Source organism: Chanodichthys erythropterus, chromosome 8 (assembly GCF_024489055.1).
Source record: "Chanodichthys erythropterus isolate Z2021 chromosome 8, ASM2448905v1, whole genome shotgun sequence".
Taxonomy (NCBI): domain Eukaryota; kingdom Metazoa; phylum Chordata; class Actinopteri; order Cypriniformes; family Xenocyprididae; genus Chanodichthys; species Chanodichthys erythropterus.
The window spans coordinates 11,015,892-11,035,224 of NC_090228.1; the positions used below are offsets into that span (position 1 = coordinate 11,015,892).

At 35.6% G+C, this 19,333-nt stretch overlaps 1 protein-coding gene across 2 annotated transcripts in view; it reads right to left on the reverse strand.

Moving 5' to 3' along the window:
* The window catches only part of arhgef39 (Rho guanine nucleotide exchange factor (GEF) 39), a 100,601-nt gene that overhangs the window by 45,921 nt on the left and 35,347 nt on the right, over positions 1-19,333 (reverse strand). Inside the window, exon 1 of one of the 2 annotated variants that reach the window (XM_067390969.1) lies at positions 576-647. The exons of the other annotated variant lie outside the window; for it this stretch is intronic. The gene's annotated coding sequence lies outside the window, so the exon portion shown is untranslated. Of the gene's footprint in view, positions 1-575; positions 648-19,333 lie in introns of those variants that run through there. 2 annotated transcript variants of the gene reach the window in all.

Sequence of the window (19,333 nt, forward strand, 5' to 3'; positions counted from 1 at the left end):
GTTGCATACTTAAGTATATAAAAACAAACATACTTTAAACATACTTAGATTTAGGGTTTCAGAGTTCCTAAACAGAACCTGAAGGTTAAATAAATAAGTAGGTTTACTCGCTTCTAGTTGATTAACAATGAAATTCCTAGTAGTCATGTAGTGAGTCTAGCGTTTCTTTAACAACTATGTTTCTTAAAACAAAACTCTCAAATCACAGAGGACCAAACAGGTTTTGGACTTTATTTCAAAACAGATTTTCCTATTATACACAAACCTACAAGGTCACCACTTTGAACGCATTATTTACAAAGCCAGTCTGCTTTCTTTTAGTCAGCGCTCGAGACTAAACGCAGACACAATAGTCTAGACACAATATTGCATATCAAGTATGAAATACATGAACTACTTAAAAAAATAAACACTTGTTAGCATAGCTGAACTGTAGAAATGCACTTCTGTTTCATGTGTCTTTGAGGTTGAAACTATACTGTTTTATATATGACTTCATGATAAAGTCACCATTTAAAGAAAACCTGTAACGTTTATAAAACGATATAGATAATATAAACATAAACATTCCATACCTGATGTTGTTTTTCCTTTTCAAATTGAATACAGGCGCTCTTTCTTACGCTCTCAGAAGTTCCGGGTTTTTCTGCGCTCTGATTGGTGCTTCCAAACATCGAAACCGAGCCGTCCCCCGTGACGTCAACAATACATTTAGTACATACAGCGCTACTGTGGTCCATGTGTCATAAGAATAAGTGTAAAAAATTACATTTATTATTGACAAACCTAACAAAAAATAATATAGGCTATATTAATTATTAATTATATATTAAAAAGATTGTTTCTGTATTTGCAAGTGAATATAGGCTAGCCTATATATTATTTCTCCTATATGGCCTACAGGTAACCCTGTGCCAGCATCAAAACAATTTGTGTTTGTCATTCTTTGTCTGTCAGTTTGCATCAATTTACTTACCTTTTCAAAAGGAAAAAGGCACCTAATTTTATAGAATGACTCTGAAAAATCATCTTATCATTATTGATTGGCCACGGACATGTTTAAAACTCTTGTCAGTGGATAGATTATTGATAACAAGTTTGTTACGTTTGTGTATGATCATTAAGAACAAGGAGCAGCGTACTTATGTAATTATGATGCTATAAACAGACTCTGCCAAACCTCAAACGTATGCGCCTTCAGAAATGTCTGAGGCATGTTAGGTGAATCCAACTGCTTCAAAGCTGAAAAAATACTAAATTTATCTTCTAAATAAGACTAAACATTAATTTTACATTTAACTTTTGCATCCTAGGAGTTAAGAAAGGGAGTTTTGTCTATACTCCTGATGATTCATCTTAGGAAATGAAGGGAGGAGAAAACACATCTCAGCAAATTTCTGCTAATTATACAAGAGTGTTGGTAAGATGAAAGTGATGCCCCGTGATCAGGCTTGGCACAGTAATAGCCCCTAACTCCTCACAGACAGTCCCTCTAATATAAGGAAATCCATTAGGACCCGCAAGTTGTAAAGTGCAAGCATCAACTTCTCAAACTACTGTATGTGCTTCTCCTTCCTCTTCCCACAAACAAAAAGCTTGCAGCCCGACATCAGCGAGAACACTGACATCTAGTGTTGCCTGCACATGTGTGGCTATCTGAAGGTATCCAGCCTCTGACCAGCATGACAGATTGTGTAGCAACCTGGTGTAAAATATATGACCAACAGGCTTGATTTTATAGTCCTCATGCATTAAGAACAAATAAGGTATTGAAATGGTGGGTAATGCATAATTTGGGTATTAAAATTAGACGATTTAGAGTTGTTGTGTAATAGAAAAGGCACAAAAAGGATGTGGTGTTACATCCAAACCATCAAAGCCACTTTTGACCCTTTCCCATAATTCTATATGTCTGTCCTGTATATATTTTATATATGACAAGATTCCCACACTGTAAAAAAGAATTGTTGGTTTAACTTTTAAAAGTTACCTGGTTGCCTTAAAATTTTGAGTTCACTGAAATAAAAATTTTGAGTTAATACAATGAAGGCGATTGGTTTAATCAACAGAATCTCAAAATATTATGTTATCTGAACCACATTAAGTATTTACGGAAGAGGATTAGGGCCAAGCAATAATAAAAAATAAAACCATCTTGAGATTAAAGTTGTTAAATTTCGAGAAAAAACTCGTTAAATTACGAGAAAAAACTCGTTAAATTTCAAGAAAAAATTCGAGATAAAATGTTGAGAATAAACTCATTAAATTACGAGAAAAAAGTCGTTAAATTACGAGAACAAATTCATTAAATTACAAATTTGTTCTCATAATTTAACGACTTTTTTCTCATAATTAAATGACTTTATTCTCATAATTTAATGAGTTTATTCTCAACATTTTATCTCAACTTTTTTCTCGAAATTTAATGACATTTTTCTCATAATTTAATGAATTTGTTCTCATAATTTAACGAATATGTTCTCATAATTTAACGACTTTTTTCTCATCATTTAAAGACTTTATTCTCAACTTTTTTCTCGAAATTTAACAACATTTTTCTCATAATTTAACGAATTAGATCTCGTAATTTAACGACTTTTTTCTCGTAATTTAATGACTTTATTCTTAACATTTTATCTTGACTTTTTTCTCAAAATTGAATGAGTTTTTCTCGTAATTTAACGAGTTTATTCTCAACATTTTATCTAGACTTTTTTCTTGAAATTTAACAAGTTTTTCTCGTAATTTAATGAGTTTATTCTCAACATTTTATCTCGACTTTTTTCTCGAAATTTAACGAAATTTTTCTCATAATTTAATGAATTTGTTCTCATAATTTAATGACTTTTTTCTCATAATTTAATGAGTTTATTCTCAACATTTTATCTCGACTTTCTCCCGAAATTTAACGACATTCATCTCATAATTTAACAAATTTGTTCTCGTAATTTAACAACTTTTTTCTTGTAATTTAATGACTTTATACTTAACATTTTATCTCAACTTTTTTCTCAAAATTTAATGAGTTTTTTCTCGTAATTTAACGAGTTTATTCTCAACATTTTATCTCGACTTTTTTCTCGAAATTTAACGAGTTTTTTCTCGAAATTTAACAACTTTAATCTCAAGATGGTTTTATGTTTTTATTATTCCTGATATATCATTGTTTTAAAGTAAAAAGATTAATTTTGCATGCTTCAGAGGGTTAAAAGGAAAATGAATAATCTGTCATGATTTAACTTAAAACTTACTCACCCTCAAGCCATCATAGGTGTGCGTAGGTGTATATCTTCTTTCAGACAAACACAATCGGAGATATATTTAAAAATATTCTGACTCTACCAATCTTTATAACGGTAGTGAATGGGGGGCCGGTTTTGAAGCCCAGAATAAACGCATCCATCGATCATAAATATAATCCATACAGCTCCAGGGGGTTAATAAAGGCCTTCTGAAGCAAAGCAATTGGTTTTTCTAAGAAAAATATACATATTTAAAACTTTATGAAGTAAAATATCTAGCTTACGCACGCATACTGCGAAATGAGTAACCCCTGACGTGACGTATGACGTGGTTTAAACAAATAGGACTAAACAAACTCCTCTTCTCTTATATCGAAATCCTCCAACATTTCTCGTTTTAGACTTCTAATTCATGACTGGTGTTTTGTTTTGCTCTATCCTCTGCGCTTCTGTGTTCGTCATTGTGTAATGCGTGGGGTCAGAGGTCACTCTTCTGCTGCAAATCGATGCGTACGGCCGTCTGCTGGAATCTAGTTATTTTACTTTATAAAGTTTTAAATATGGATATTTTTTCTTACAAAAACCCATCACTTCGTTTCAGAAGGTCTTTTTTAACCCCCTGGAACCGTATGGCTTATTTTTTATGATTGATGGATGCATATTTGTCGGCTTCAAAATATGTTCACAACCATTATGATGCTTGGAAGAGCCAGGATATTATTAATTATATCTCTGATTGTGCTCATCTGAAAGAAGATATTCATATACACCTAGGATGGATTAAGGGTGAGTTAATTTTTGGGGTGAACTATCCCTTTAAGGCCTGTTTACACCAAGGACGATAATGATAAAGACAGTTCAAAAAATGTTGTAAATATAAAAGAATCCAAACCACAATTATAACAATAATGGCACAGAAAAACAATACTGTTGGAATTACTTTCAGAAAGATTTTTTTTCCAGCTGATGAGCTATAAAAACATTGACAGCCAAACAGAATCCATTCTGCTTTAAGAGCGTAAGCATTTAAAGTGTCAGGTGACATAATAAACAGAACATAATTATACACTGGTGTGAATGTAATTTTATAGCTATCTTTGTAGTTATCATTCTTGGTGTGAATAGGCCTTTACTCACCTTCATGTTGTTCCAAACCAGTTTGACTCACTATACAATGAGAGTCAATGACTTTCATTGTAAGGACAAACACTGAGGCTTTATTATTATTATTATTATTATTATTATTTATCATCTTTTGTGTTTCACAGAAGAAAGAAAGTCATGTAGGTTTGGAACAACATTTTTGGGTGAACTATTGCATTAAAGCCATGTAGGACACAGTGTACAGTACATATATATATGAGCCTATACAACTCAACATATGCTCAGTAATACAACAACGCTTACAAGTGTGCAATGTTCACTATAACATAAGGGCTGTTTCTCGAGTGCCAGATGAGACCGTGCCCTTGAGTTATGTTTTCTCTGTGAACTGAACATACCTGAGACATCAATGTCAGGAGCAATAACTCTTCAGTTACAGCTAAAAACTATTAACTGAAACATATTAATCTGGCGTACATTTTCACATAGTTTTGTATCAGATCACCTAGGTGTATTATACGTATATTAAATCTAACAACAAGACTGAAAAGGGTGAAGCACTGTGAATCGCCAAACTGATAAAATACATCTTTAATGAGAGATTCATTAAAATGTAAAATGTAGAACAATATTGGCGGCTCTGCTCTTTATTGTTTTCAATTTTATTGTGTTTCCAGAACATTTGGTATTATAATAATTGGCCCCAAAACAGACCTGTGCAAATTAGGCCCATTTTGCCTCCAGGCTATTGAGGCATGAACAGTCAGAGACACCACAGACAAAGGGTCCTTTTTCACCTGAGGAGAAAGGAGGGGAAAAAAAGCGGTAGGAGCGTCAATAATCTACACAAGTAAAGCAAGTCTCCCAAGGTTTTTCAGCCCTGTGGTGCATTATTCATACTCACCGTAGCCAGAGGACTCTTAATTGACCCTTGCTCCTCGCAAAACTTCATGAGATGAAAGAATGCGATGTTTTGTAATTCAACTTTTTTTTTGAGTCCCCCTCACTCCAACTCAATAGTATTGGATTTCTGTTCATGAATTATTCAGAAGCAAAAGAGAGAGGTAACCCTAAGCTTAGAGATGTCATAAGAAACTATGCTGCAACTGCAGAACATATCGAATCACTTAGACAAAAACAAACACGGACCCATCACAACAAATAGTGTTCGGGGCCTCGTGATGCCGAAGCCTTTTGAGGTATTTACAGGTCAATATCCTTATTTAACAGTTGTGATAAGAGCAAGGAAAGGGACTTTTCATTTGTAACAAATGAAGCCGGCTGTGCAGTCAGACATTAAGTGGCTTCATGAACACTGTTTGCTGCTGAAGTACATGATTGTTCTCGTTAGTCTTAATTACAGAGATTTGTGATGCACTGAAGGCATTAGAGGGCAGAAACTATTTCAAACGTCTCTCAGGCTGTTTCACTAGTGATATTACAGACCCCATGAAATCAGTTTTGGAATCGCTTTTGATCCAGATCTATTAAAGGTGCTCTAAGCGATGTCATGCGTTTTTAGGCCAAAACATTTTTTGTCACATACAGCAAACATCTCCTCACTATCTGCTAGCTGCCTGTCCCCTGAACACACTGTAAAAAAACGCAGTCTCTGTAGTCGCCACAAGCTCTGAAAACGGCAACAAAAACTACCTGGTGCAGCCTGGACCACGAATCATAATAAACATGCTCCAGCCAATAACCGACAAGAATGATTTTAAATGCGCGTTCATGACTGTTTCAGGAAGCATGGAGGGGAGGGGGAGGAGGAGGAGGGAGGGTCTAGCTAGCCTCTGTTTTGTTTGACAACACTTCGAACGTCAACAGGAAGTTACTCCACCCAGGATCGCTTAGAGCACCTTTAACTAAATCAGCTAAATGCGATATTAGTCTTCGTTTTAGTCATTGTTTTTGTCTAAGTCAGTTTAATATTTTATTTGGCAAGAATGTGCAAAAATAAACAGAATTTTCAAACATATTAAATATTAATTTAAACATCAGAATTTAATAAAAAAAAACAACCCAGTGTTGTTATCGTTAATTAAAACTATTTAAAAAAGAAATAAATAAAGCTGGAATAAAATAAAAGATGAACCTTAAAAAACAAAAAACTTGTTTCCTTGGCAAATAGAAACCAAAATAAAGATAAACACACACACATATATATATATAATATACACTCATAAAAATGACAAAAGCGCTTAAAATTTCTAAAATTATACTAAATTACTAATTACTATAATAGTATATAAATATGACTAAAATAACTTTTTTTTTGCTTTGCTATGGCTAATAACGCGTGTAATATTTTTTTTCTAGTCATATTTTGGTCAGTATTTTACAAAAAAATGTAATAACTTTTTAGTCAGTAATTTTATTGATGAGCATTGTCTTTATGCTAACAAAGTCCTAAAAGTTGACAAAATTCACTTTTATCTTTTTTTTTTTTAATTTACAGACTCAAAAAGAAAAAAACTGACCAAAATATGGATGACTCATATTGCATTACAAATTGTCGTCCAATCAGATGCACTCTAGAATGAGAGTGCCATGCCCCAATACCTATTTTTTTGGAATGAGCCCCACAGATAATTTATAATAGCCCCTATTTAGGTGTGAGCAAAAAGACGCCATTTTTGTGTGTGTCCCTTCAAATGCAAATGATCTGCTGATCCTGGCCCCCTTTCCAGGAGAGGGCAGAGCTTTAACAGCTCGCACTTCGGTTGCTCAACAACAACAAAACTGGAGAATCTCACGCAGCTAAAATGACAATTGACAGTAACGTTGTTCAGCCTTACATTGTTCAAACCGGAGTCGGACACTGATGGAGAGACTCAGGAAGAAGTTTTAAAAATGCAACTGGATGTTTCTGAATGGTTAGTGGATACATTTATGTAGTTGCTGTGGAATTGATTCAACTCGTCAATTATGTGCCGTCATGTTAATCTTTTGTGCAAATCCAGCTTTTTGACTCTTGAATTGACTCTGTCCAGCATAAAATGGTGGCATCAACACACTACTACAACAGCTCTTCCTCTCCTCTAAAGCAGCCCAACATGACCCCCATTGTTGCGTGTTCCCAGGGGTGGAGTTTATGTAAATTTTGGGGTTTGTGATTTCACCAACCCAGGAAGAAGCTCATTGTAGTTTGTTATAGTCCTTAAAAAGTGATTTCTGCAAAAGAAAATATCTCCCTTTGAATTGAACTTTGATTGTTGTTACTTTGCAGATGTTGTTTATGCTCAAACAGCAAAATTACACACTAACTAAAGTTAAAAAAGTGCAATCATAATCAAGGACCCCTTTAATAAGTCCCACTCAAAAAAGGAAATACGTAAATAAGCCATGTCACTTCACAATCATCTGAATCAACTCTATACCTTCCCTGGTTTTATTTCACCTTAAAACCATACCTTAAAAATGTGCATATATACACACTGGCTTAGAAAGTAAATGATAGATTAAGCGCTGAAAAGAAAATGAAGTCATGGACAAAGCCGAAAACACATCAACAGAGAAATGAAGGGGGTGAACGAGGCAAACAAATTGAAAGAGTGCAGAGGATTTTCAAAAGCAATTTGTTGTAACTGCCTATTGGTTGCCTTGATTAAAGTTCTCAATCGGCCCCCGCAACCCGACTCTTCATACTTGTCGCTGTTTCGGCATGTTTGAAAATGGTGAGCTCATTAAAGTAAAATGACTGTTTGGCCCTGGGAAAAAAATAATCACATGGAAACAAATAGACACAAAAAAAGTGGAGTGACTCTCCAGTCGAGGAGGACCATTGAAAAAAAAAGTGTAGTGCTTGCAAAACCCAGTGGTTTTCATGGATAATGATAAACTGTCATGCCTGCAATTACCGCAAGCACAGGATGCCAGGGTTTTATGCGTGTCAATGAGGTTTGCTCCTAATTGACGATGGGGGACACTAACTCTCTTGAAAGCTGTCATTCAACCATCAAGCATTACGTCGAGAGGCTCACCTATTGAATTTTCGCGTGCGTTTTGTACACGTGCGCGAGGGAACGGCTCGGTGTTGTGTTTGTCATTTGTGAACGTCCATCACCAATACATTTGTTCTCAGGCGTCCACTTTTGGGAATGGAAATTAGAGCGTAAAAGTTTGTGCACGGAGGGCCGGCTGTCACGCTTTCACTGGAGACGCATCCAAAGTTAAACTCGTATGACACTAAATGTCCACGCCGCGTTTTACCTGTGGGACAGAGAGAATGTTTCGAGTTATGCTTGGGTTGTCACTGCATGTGTTTAACCAGTACCCAGACCTCTGGGATCCCATTTGAGTCAAAGCTGCTCCAGCAGTGCAAGTCATAGTGAACAAACAAGAGGCATCACATTCTTTTCATTGCAACCTTATTTTTAGCTGCCTTTTATCTCGTTATAATTGGTTTATTCTCTAGAGATGTTTTGTCTTTTATTTCAAAGTGATTAACTGCAAAGAGGGTCTGGTGAGCTCATGTTGCCTGTTTCATTTGAACATATTATTAGAACTCTTCTGTTCCTAATATGTCTGTTTTAATTATTAGGATTCATCCAACTTCAAGTGTGACTTGACAATGCAAATACACTCTTGGAAATGTCAAAAACAACCTATTAGCTACTTCTCAAGACAAACTTCTGAAAAACAAATGTCTCAAATGTCACACTATTCTCTTTAACTCATATTTAAATGGAGTTAACTGGACAACAATTTTAATTAACTCCCCCCCTTTAATGCACATAAGTGAAAGTGTAAGCAGTCCTGGTAACAACTCCTTTTCATGGACTATTTACAATCACACTTTTGACATTTAATTAACGGTTCTGCACAACACACACACACACACATACACACACACATGTATATATATTATATATATTTATATATATATATATATATATATATATATATATATATATATATATGACCCATATTATATATATATATATATATATATATATATATATATATATATATATATATATATATATATATATATATATATATATATTTATATGGGTCATTGACGAATAAGGTTTTAAAAAGTGTAAAACACAATGGAGATATAATTAATTTTGAAGTTTTATTAAGTGTTGATTACAATGATATTATGTAGTTTTTATAATCAATTAACACTACTTTTGTCATTTTTTACAAGATGGACAAAATTTTTCACCAAAAAAGTCATTTGGTTTAACCAAAATTTTGCTTTTATCGAATGACACTTTTGGTTATACCGAATGCCGATATTTTCAAACAATGCTAACAGGCTTATATTTAGCTAACAAAAGGACAACCAAACATTTTATATTTAAATACAATGTTTTATTGCGGTTGTACCAAATGACCTGATGTTTTCGGATGTTGCGTATTCACGACCGTGTGATCCTTTGCAGGTGTCTGAATGATGTCACATCCTGTCACATGATATTGACCGCATGACTTGATCCAAAATGGTCTCTTTAAATTGGTTACTCCAAATGACATCAATGCAATTAATTTTTCCGGACATTCTTTCTCATAACAAAGCAATGACTTCTACACATAATTTTAATACTATTTTGCACTATGTTGATATATGATGTTATAAAATCATGTCAGAAAAAATAAATAAAATTAATATATTTATTAATGACATTTTAATCACAAATAAAATGGCTGTATTGGCCTTTGGACGGTTAAACCGAATGACCTTTTGACACTTCAAAATCTTTAAAATACCTTTATATGTAGCAAAATATTCAGTAATAGAGATCTAGTTGTACTACCTTACATACTTTGGATGTCATATCTTAAATAAATAAATAAATAAATAAATAAATATATATATATATATATATATATATATATATATATATATATATATATATATATATATATATATATATATATATATATATATATATAATTTTTTTTTTTTTTTTTTTTTAATGAACTATAGTAAGTCACACTATGAATCTCCTTGAAATTTACTTATTTTTACATTAAAAAAAAATAATTTTCTTGAGTTAAAACACTTACGAACACACTTAAATTGTTTGTTTTATGTAGGATATGTACTTTTTGCATATTTAATTTGTGTGCATGCGCCTGTATCCCCTAAACTCCCCCAAAATCTGAATGAAGCAGCATGTTTTGCTCTTGAATAACAAAGTTAGTTCTGACTTCAAATACGCATCACGTTTAATGCTGCTCGACTCTGCCGTCTTAATTCGTGGTGAGTTTTGCCTGTAGCAGCTCAGCTGTTTACCAGAATCCAGCAGCTCAGGATGTTTTGGTTGATTGGCAGTAGCACTCAGTAGGCGAACCGCGATGAGCGCGTGATGTGTGAGGTCAGCTCAGTTATCGCCAGTGCTCTTGTTTGCTGCATTATCCACTTGCTTAACTTCCTCGATGCACGGCCAGAAACAAGGTGCCTCCTTCGTCTAATGATTCACCTTCCAGAATCCCCCACAGCGAATTCCCCCAACGGGTGCCGTGCTTTTAAACTCAGCAGAAAGCCTATTTACCCACAAATTAAAGCACAGCATCAGTGTGGCACCAGATCCGGCGCATTCGGAAAAACAGGGCAATTACTTGGAAAGGGCGCACCTTGGGAATAGCGCTCATCGCAGGAGAGTGGGTGCGAGTCTCAAACTCCGGGCTCACACTGAATATGCAGAAAAAACTTTCACCATGAAGTAAAAAAGGAGGCATATCCAAAAAAGAGCGAGGTAGGAAAGCAGCAAAGAGTTTTTTGGGAGGGGGAAAAACTTGCTCGTTCATTACATCATGGGTGTGGAGAGTATCTTCTCGGCGCTATGCTTCTGAGGATGGCCTGGTTCCAGTGGGGATTCCTTTGTTGTCTTTGTTTTGGGTGTGGATTGACAGGCTCTTGGGAAAGGATGGAAAAGGGAATACTGCGGGAGAGGATAGGGAAATATCAGCTTCATGAGTTTCATGATTCTTCGCGCCCACTTTCAACCTACCATCCGTGTTAGATGCAAAGTAAGGAAGAAATGCACAAAACTTGCCTCCTTCTTGTGGTCCCTTTGGGAGAGCCGGCCTTGGGGAACTCCAAACTCCAAAATCGAGGCGCTGGCAGGGATACCAGTCACTAAGGGAATGGCAGGATATGTATGGTGGATTGCAGAAAGTTTTTGATCACTCACAGTGGAAGTCATCAGCAGGGTTCTCCGTATGCTATTTACCACAAATCAGTCTTACGTCTATCATGGTTTGTGCTTCGCGGTCACGGGGGATGTTTTACCTCTTGTTACTAATGCTGAAGTGTAAGTGAAACTCACTAGCAATAACTTTCGGTAACCATCTTGAGCCTTCACATCATTAAAAAGCTACTGAGGCAATCCAAGTAATTCAAAGCTTTTCAGAAAAAAAACTGTATTTCTTAGATCAAACAAATATTTACCAGAGAGTTCTCAAATAACATTTAAATGCTTGTGCGGAGGCTCAAAGGATTGATAACTTGAGAAGTTAATTTTCCATCTGCTTGTATATAAATTACCGCTATGTGCCATATTTCCGAACTAAAAAAATCTATGTGTGACCCTGGACCACAAAACCAATCATAAGTTGCACTGGTATATTTGTAACAATAGCCAACAATACATTGTATGGGTCAAAATTATCGATTTTTCTTTTATGCCAAAATTCATTAAGATATTAAGTAAAGGTCATGTTCCATGAATATATTTTGTAAATTTCCTACCGTAAATATATAAAAAAAATATTTTTGTAAGTAGTACGCATTGCTAAGGACTTCATTTGGACAACTTTAAAGGGGATTTCTCGATATTATTATTTTTTTTTTTTTTGCAGATTCCAGATTTTAAAAAAGTTGTATCTCAGACAAGTACTGCCCTATCCTAACAATCCATGCATCAATGGAAAGCTTATTTATTCAGCTTTTAGATGATATGTAAAGGTAAAAAATGTCTCAATGTCAAAATTTACCCATATGACTGGTTTTGTGGCACTGGGTTATATATTTAAATAGTCAAGAGGAAAATAAATAAATATTCATCAAAAAACAAAATGCAGGTCAAAACTTTAATTTATCCACAGAAATTGATCATCCAAAGGGGGTGTTACAAACCAGAATAGAGTTAGATTTAATATTAACATTTAAAATTAATTATAAAGACACAAATTTCTATTTGGAATAACATGCATCAATGAATCTTTTTCTCATTAAGAGTAAAAAAAAGGCATTTAAAAAGTAAACGGGGCAGGGTTATTATCATTAACTAAATCTATAGAAAAACAAATCATTATTTAAATTAAAATAAAATAAAATATTTCAGCTAGTCACCAAGGTAACATTTATCATGTTTATAACATTTAAGTTCCAAATTAACTCAAAATAATTAAGTACTAAAATAACTAAAACTAAATAAACAAAAAAATAGACGTTTAAATGTGAAAAACTAATATAAAAAAGGCAAAACAAAATGATTAAACTAATTCAAATGAATAATGTATAGTATAAAAATAAAATCTAATTTGAAATGTTTTGTCATATTGACTCTTATAAAGACAATACATAAGGTTTTTTTTCATCCCCCAAATCACAACAGCAAATTTGATCATCAATGGCTGTTAATAGTGCATAATACACAGTACTTATTTTAAAGAACTGAATAAATTGCTGACCATTAATCTTTCATTAACTAAACTTTGTGCAAATGAAAAGGTAAAAATGAAGAGCGGATGCCTTTGGGCTTGCATCATTGGCCTTCCTGTCTCTTTACACCATGTGCCATTGCCTGAAATTATATATCTGGTAACCCCACTGCCCTCTGTTCAGATAGCTTTTGACTGTAATAAATTGCCTTCTGAGTTTTCGCCTCATAAATGGCTCCTAAATCGAGATGTGGAGTGGTCTGATGATGTTTTAATTGTAACTTGCAAAATGTATTTGCCGTGACCTACAGACTTTTTGTGGCAGCTTCTATTCAATATGTATGTGTGTTCCGACACCTTGGGGTTTAAAAAGGTTAATTAACCTCTGGTGGTAGACCTTTCCTTTGCACTTAACTTGGTCTATGTCCTGATAGTACCATTAACCCATGCCCTAGCCTCTTAACCTTCTCTATCATTACCCACATAAAATCCATTAAAACTTCCTATTGATCTTTCCTGTTCAACCAAGACGTGTTTTTAACAATTTTTTATAACCGACTCACATAATGGCCATAAGTGGAGACACAAACAAAGCTGTCAGAATATTCTATGCGTGAAACTTCACCGCACTTAATCTGAAAACATAATTGGTCATGATTAACCTCATTATAGATACTGTATGCTATCCTAATGCATGCAAAATCTAGCATCCAAGCCAGGACAAGCACTCACGGTGAGAGTTTAAAGAGGAAGGCATAAATGCGCTTGGTGTCTCTCTATAAGCTGTGAGTGAGTCAGACCATAATTGATTAAAACATTCTCCGGTGGTGAGGTGTTGCTAGTGGTTAATGGAAACAACGCCCCGACTAAGTTTGATGGAGAGACATCAGGCTAAAATGAGAACATTGTCTTTATGAGCAGACGTCAAACTGAAGCCCCCTTTGCTCTGCCTGCTCTGTCTGAAACAATAAAGCACAATTAGCGGGGGATTCAGGACTCGCTGTTTGTTCTGTTACTATGGCAGCGGCATTGATTAACACTTCAGCAGTCTCCAAATTAATGATGTAAAAGCTCCTATAAACAGCTACTCAGTGCATCGGTGCATCAATGTCTCTGTGCAGGTGTTACAGTGTGAGTGTTTGGGCTGGAAAACAAGGCATTGTGGGATGGAGGTGTTGCAGGTGGAGGGTGGCATCTCACTCGCTAATATCTCGAAATGTAGACGTTAATTTGAAAGCCTCTTAAGGCCACTTATCTCAAGTCGAACGGACCAAATCTGCGGAAGGGAATTGTGGTGCAGTATAGTTTTGCATCTCGTCAACAGCTCTGTTTTCAGTATTGATCAAGTCTATTTTTTGTCCTTTTTATTCATTTAATCAACGCCTCACATACCAATGTTAACATTTAGTTGCTCTGCACACACGTCTTTATTGTTTAAATACATCGATTTCCACAGAAAAATAACATCACCTCGCTTGGTCTGAGGATAATTGCAAGAAAGCAGCCAGTGTTGCGGAAGCTAATTTGAAACTTTAGCTTGTCAAGCTGTAATCTTCTTATAATTTAAACTACAGTCTAACTAATCTTGCAGTAGTTAGCTACATCTATATATAAATACATCTACAGTAAACAAAAAGATAGGAACAGCTTGCTTCACTGCTAGCTTAGCAGCAAAGCTAAGTGTGCAACAACATAAAATTAAAAACAGCATTGTACACTGCTACTTGTTGAAAAAAGTGCTTGTTATGGGAGAAGCTACAACATTGTGAGCTGCAATCACGCAAATGAAAAATGTAGTTAAGTTAATATCACTTTAAAGTTTAGTTTAGCAACTGCACAGCACTGTAAACAACACAGGCCGTGCTGTCCATTTCAAAGCAAATCTGAGGAAATAAAAAGTTACACCATACTGCTAGCTATAGCCAGTTCAACGCAAAGAGCACTACTGCTCTAAAGCACACCTCCACAAACGCACTTGTAATCATCATTGATGTGGGCTTAACGCAGCACTCCGTGGGTAGAGCGGCCGAGAGAAACATTAACTCCCATTAACTACAGCCTCTCGCCAGGAGTAAGGCAGCTGATCAAAGGTGGAACGCTGGGGAATCAGAAAATGTGGGCTTTGTTCAGATATCTTAAAAGTAGCAGGGATTTAATTATGCCATGGATTAGCAATAGTGCAGGAAAGAACAGGCTTGCTGCCAGCCAAAGGTCTGAGATGTGCTTCAAGACAGGGATCTCATAGGCTAGAAACTCATGAGATCAGAGGTGAGGATTCACACAAAATGCATATTTGTCTATAATGACACAACTGGAAAGGGATTTTAAAGGGCTCTGGGGAGAATTCACTTGTGGCAGCTAATAGCAAAGCTTATTTGCATATATTGTCTGCATTGTTTTCGCAATAAATTTAACAAAGCTCTTCTTTATCATTTGGTCTTACTGCTACCCAAACGGACAGAATAATGGGTGTGTTCACACCTTTAGTTTGGTTCTCTTGGTTCTTTTGGAAAATTTAGTCCTGGATCACTTTGCGTTCACACTGCCATTTTTAAGACCAAACCTAAAGATACAAAACGAAATTATGACAGAACTAAGGGTGTTTTCATACATGCCAGTTTGGTTTGATTAAACAAATTCTGGTGCGATTGATCTGTTAGTGCAGTTTATTTGAATAAGTGTGAATGCTATCTGAACCCAGGTGCGCACCAAACAAGTGAACTGAGATCCCTGAAAAGGTGGGTGATTTGGTGAGATTTGACACAGACCAAAGACATCTAAATGAACCAAGAACAGGATGTGATGTCAAATGCGACCCTAGAAAGGACATATTGCTGAAGCATACCTTTTTTTTCTTGTCATAGGAGCTACGATGACCATCACAGTTTGGTCCAGGTGTCGGAAGCGCAGTCTCCTTGCAGCAAATCTTCATTTGAGTGTTTGACAGAGTAATTCCTGGTGCTGTTTTGCCTTCTTTACATATTTTATAAGCTCTTTACGAGTTAAAAATATCATATAACAAGTGCATTTAGTCCAGCACATCTCAGTCCGCTTGTTTGGTGCAAACCAATGGTCAGATGGCAGCGTTCACACTTGTTCAAATGAACTGCGCTAACAGAGCAATCACACCAGAGTTTGTTTTAATTGAACCAAACCTGCTAAGTGTGAACACAACCAATATAAACATTTTTTTAGAAACAAAATTTGCCAATTTGCAAAGTTTTGATCTGCTTAACATGGCCGCTAGATGCTAACGCTAACAGTTTTTCTAAAATGGCGCAAAAAGTTATGTTTTTTTATGTAAACGTGATAAATGGATATGTTTGACTGCTGTGTTCGCATTTTGCATATTTTACTGTTTTTTGCGCATAAGGCATCCTACAAAATGTGCTCAAATTAAAATAAGTTTAGCTTTTGAAAAACGCATCGCTAGACTTTGGTATTTTATTCCTTCTCGAGTGTTTAAATGCATGTTTAAATACATGCATGTTCTGAGTGTTTAAATGCATGTGTGCACGATTTACTAATTCGTTCCCTCGATTTACTAAATCGTGCACACAATTTTCTTATTTACTTACTTTGTTCTCAAATTTTTAACATTAACAACATCAGCATTGCATGACTACATGTATTTAGTGTGTATTAAAAAATATATGTGTGACCCTGGACCACAAAACCAATCATAAGTTGCACTGGTATATTTGTAACAATAGCCAACAATACATTGTATGGGTCAAAATTATCGATTTTTCTTTTATGCCAAAATTCATTAAGATATTAAGTAAAGGTCATGTTCCATGAATATATTTTGTAACTTTCCTACCGTAAATATATAAAAAAATTATTTTTGTAAGTAGTACGCATTGCTAAGGACTTCATTTGGACAACTTTAAAGGGGATTTCTCGATATTATTATTTTTTTTTTTTTGCAGATTCCAGATTTAAAAAAAGTTGTATCTCAGACAAGTACTGCCCTATCCTAACAATCCATGCATCAATGGAAAGCAAAATGTGCTCAAATTAAAATAAGTTTAGCTTTTGAAAAACGCATCGCTAGACTTTGGTATTTTATTCCTTCTCGAGTGTTTAAATGCATGTTTAAATACATGCATGTTCTGAGTGTTTAAATGCATGTGTGCACGATTTACTAATTCGTTCCCTCGATTTACTAAATCGTGCACACAATTTTCTTATTTACTTACTTTGTTCTCAAATTTTTAACATTAACAACATCAGCATTGCATGACTACATGTATTTAGTGTGTATTAGCGTTATCTGTCGATTTCAATTTCTGTACAGTCTAATCTCTATAATTGTCCATTTGTCATACCATACAATCCGCCATCAAAATGAAAAATTAATTATTCCAGCTTCTGTGATGCTATAAAAGGCTATAAATGGCTATAAGCCACCTGCAGCATCCTACTAGCTGGGACTCGTTCTTTATGTAAGCAGACATGACGTAATGACGCAAAGACGAATGGCGGCATGCTCAAATATCCCGCAGAAACCTACCAGTACAGAAAACATTATTACAAGCTTACCGTTGTGAATCGGGCTAAGGTAAGGAGATAATTTTGAACACTGGCTTGTTTTGTACTTGCTCAAAAACTGATTTTGGATCACAAAAAAACGTTACGGACTGCAGCTTTAATCAGACTATATTGTTTATTTGTACTGTTACCAGCTTTTCTGCTTAGGATCAGCCCCCAACACCCTATAAATTTAAGCCTCAGCATGAGGCAATGGCAGCCTCCTTTTCCCGCTCATTTAGCCCGCTAAATTCAAGGCACACGCCGGCTGTAACAAAGTGACAGGTGGGACGCACGGCAAGACAGCAAGTTCGCAAAGGTTGACTCTCATTAGGTTTCCAAAGCCCCACCGACAGGCCCTCGCAGCTGCCTCCTGATGCACGTTCATCTGCACCTGCATCTGTTAACTGCAACGAGACAGCAAGCCGGAGCAGACGTGGAGGACTCAGGAGGTGGGGGGGTGGGTTAAAGGAAGTGGAGAAAACCGTTTTTGAATCCCTCAGTCCACAGCGGGTGAACTTCCTGCCCTCAGCCATCTTGCTGGCCTAACTCCTGTCAAGCATACCCTGACACGCTGCACACTCAAGACTATGTGTTTTACGATCCCTAATCCCAATTAATGTCCAGGAGAGGTAAGAAAGAGAATCAAAAGAGAAGCTGTCCCAGAGATGGGGCATGATGGGAAAGGGGGGAGTATGGTGAAGGGGGATTGGGGGAGGGGGATTGGCTGAACCAATTATTTTGAAGGGTATTAAGTCATCAGATTTACTTTTATCTTGATTGCATTGTGGAAGTCGTGCATAATTAATGGAGGGAGCTTATTAGGAAAAGATGATTAGGCAAATTACACAGGTGTCGGATGCATTTTTCATGATGAATTTTGCTAGGACAATCCTGTATTTCCATCTGTTCTGCTCCTATCAGAATGTCACTGCAGGGGAAATTAACACGACGGCATCAATACCAAATAAACGAGGAGTCGACAGAACACAAAACACAAGTAAATAAGTCTTTAGAGGTTGACGGTGCTGTACGCAAACTTCAGTCCTTTTCGCTAAGTAACACAATATTTAGCAGTAGCAAGACTTCATCAATAAAGCGGCTTTCTAATGGCCATTTCAACCTCCTATTTTATGACTACATGGAGCATGACCCAACATGTGACAAGTTCTTCTATTGATAGGCTGAGGTCATTTATGCTTTAAGGTTAACACATGTTTGACGCTTATAATGAAGACTTTCTTCCATTTAGTCCACTAAAAGGAAAGAATGGGGGAAGGAGCTCAATATTATGACCCTTTTACTTTCCCTGGACATTAATTTGGGTTTATGGGTCATTTGGCAATACTTTCTTTATAGTAGTGCAAATGTAATTCAACACAGAATCTGCGGACATGCAGTATGGTAAAAGTGAAATGGCGCTCACAACCATTTTACTTTAACTAATATTCAACCAGGGAAAAAACTGTAGGGAGGAATTAGATTTTATCCACCAAAATAAGGAAGCCATCAAGTTATTAGATTTCTACAAAATATTACAAAGTCATTTGTTCTTGAAATGATTTGCACTTTATTTAATCATGCACAAAATAACACTGGTCATTTTGTGCACAATTAAATAAACTTAGATGCTTAATAAGGTGGAATTTATAACCCATTTAATTAGAAAAGAAATGTGTTTGTGCCAAGAAGAATAACAATTAATTAGACTGCTGCACTACTTCACCTCATTTTAATGTTAAACTGGTTTGTGGGTGGTTAGTGAATGTTGTCTTCATGTGCAATATAGGAATTATTGTAAATACAAGTTTCCTAGATGGATATTGGGTGTGAAT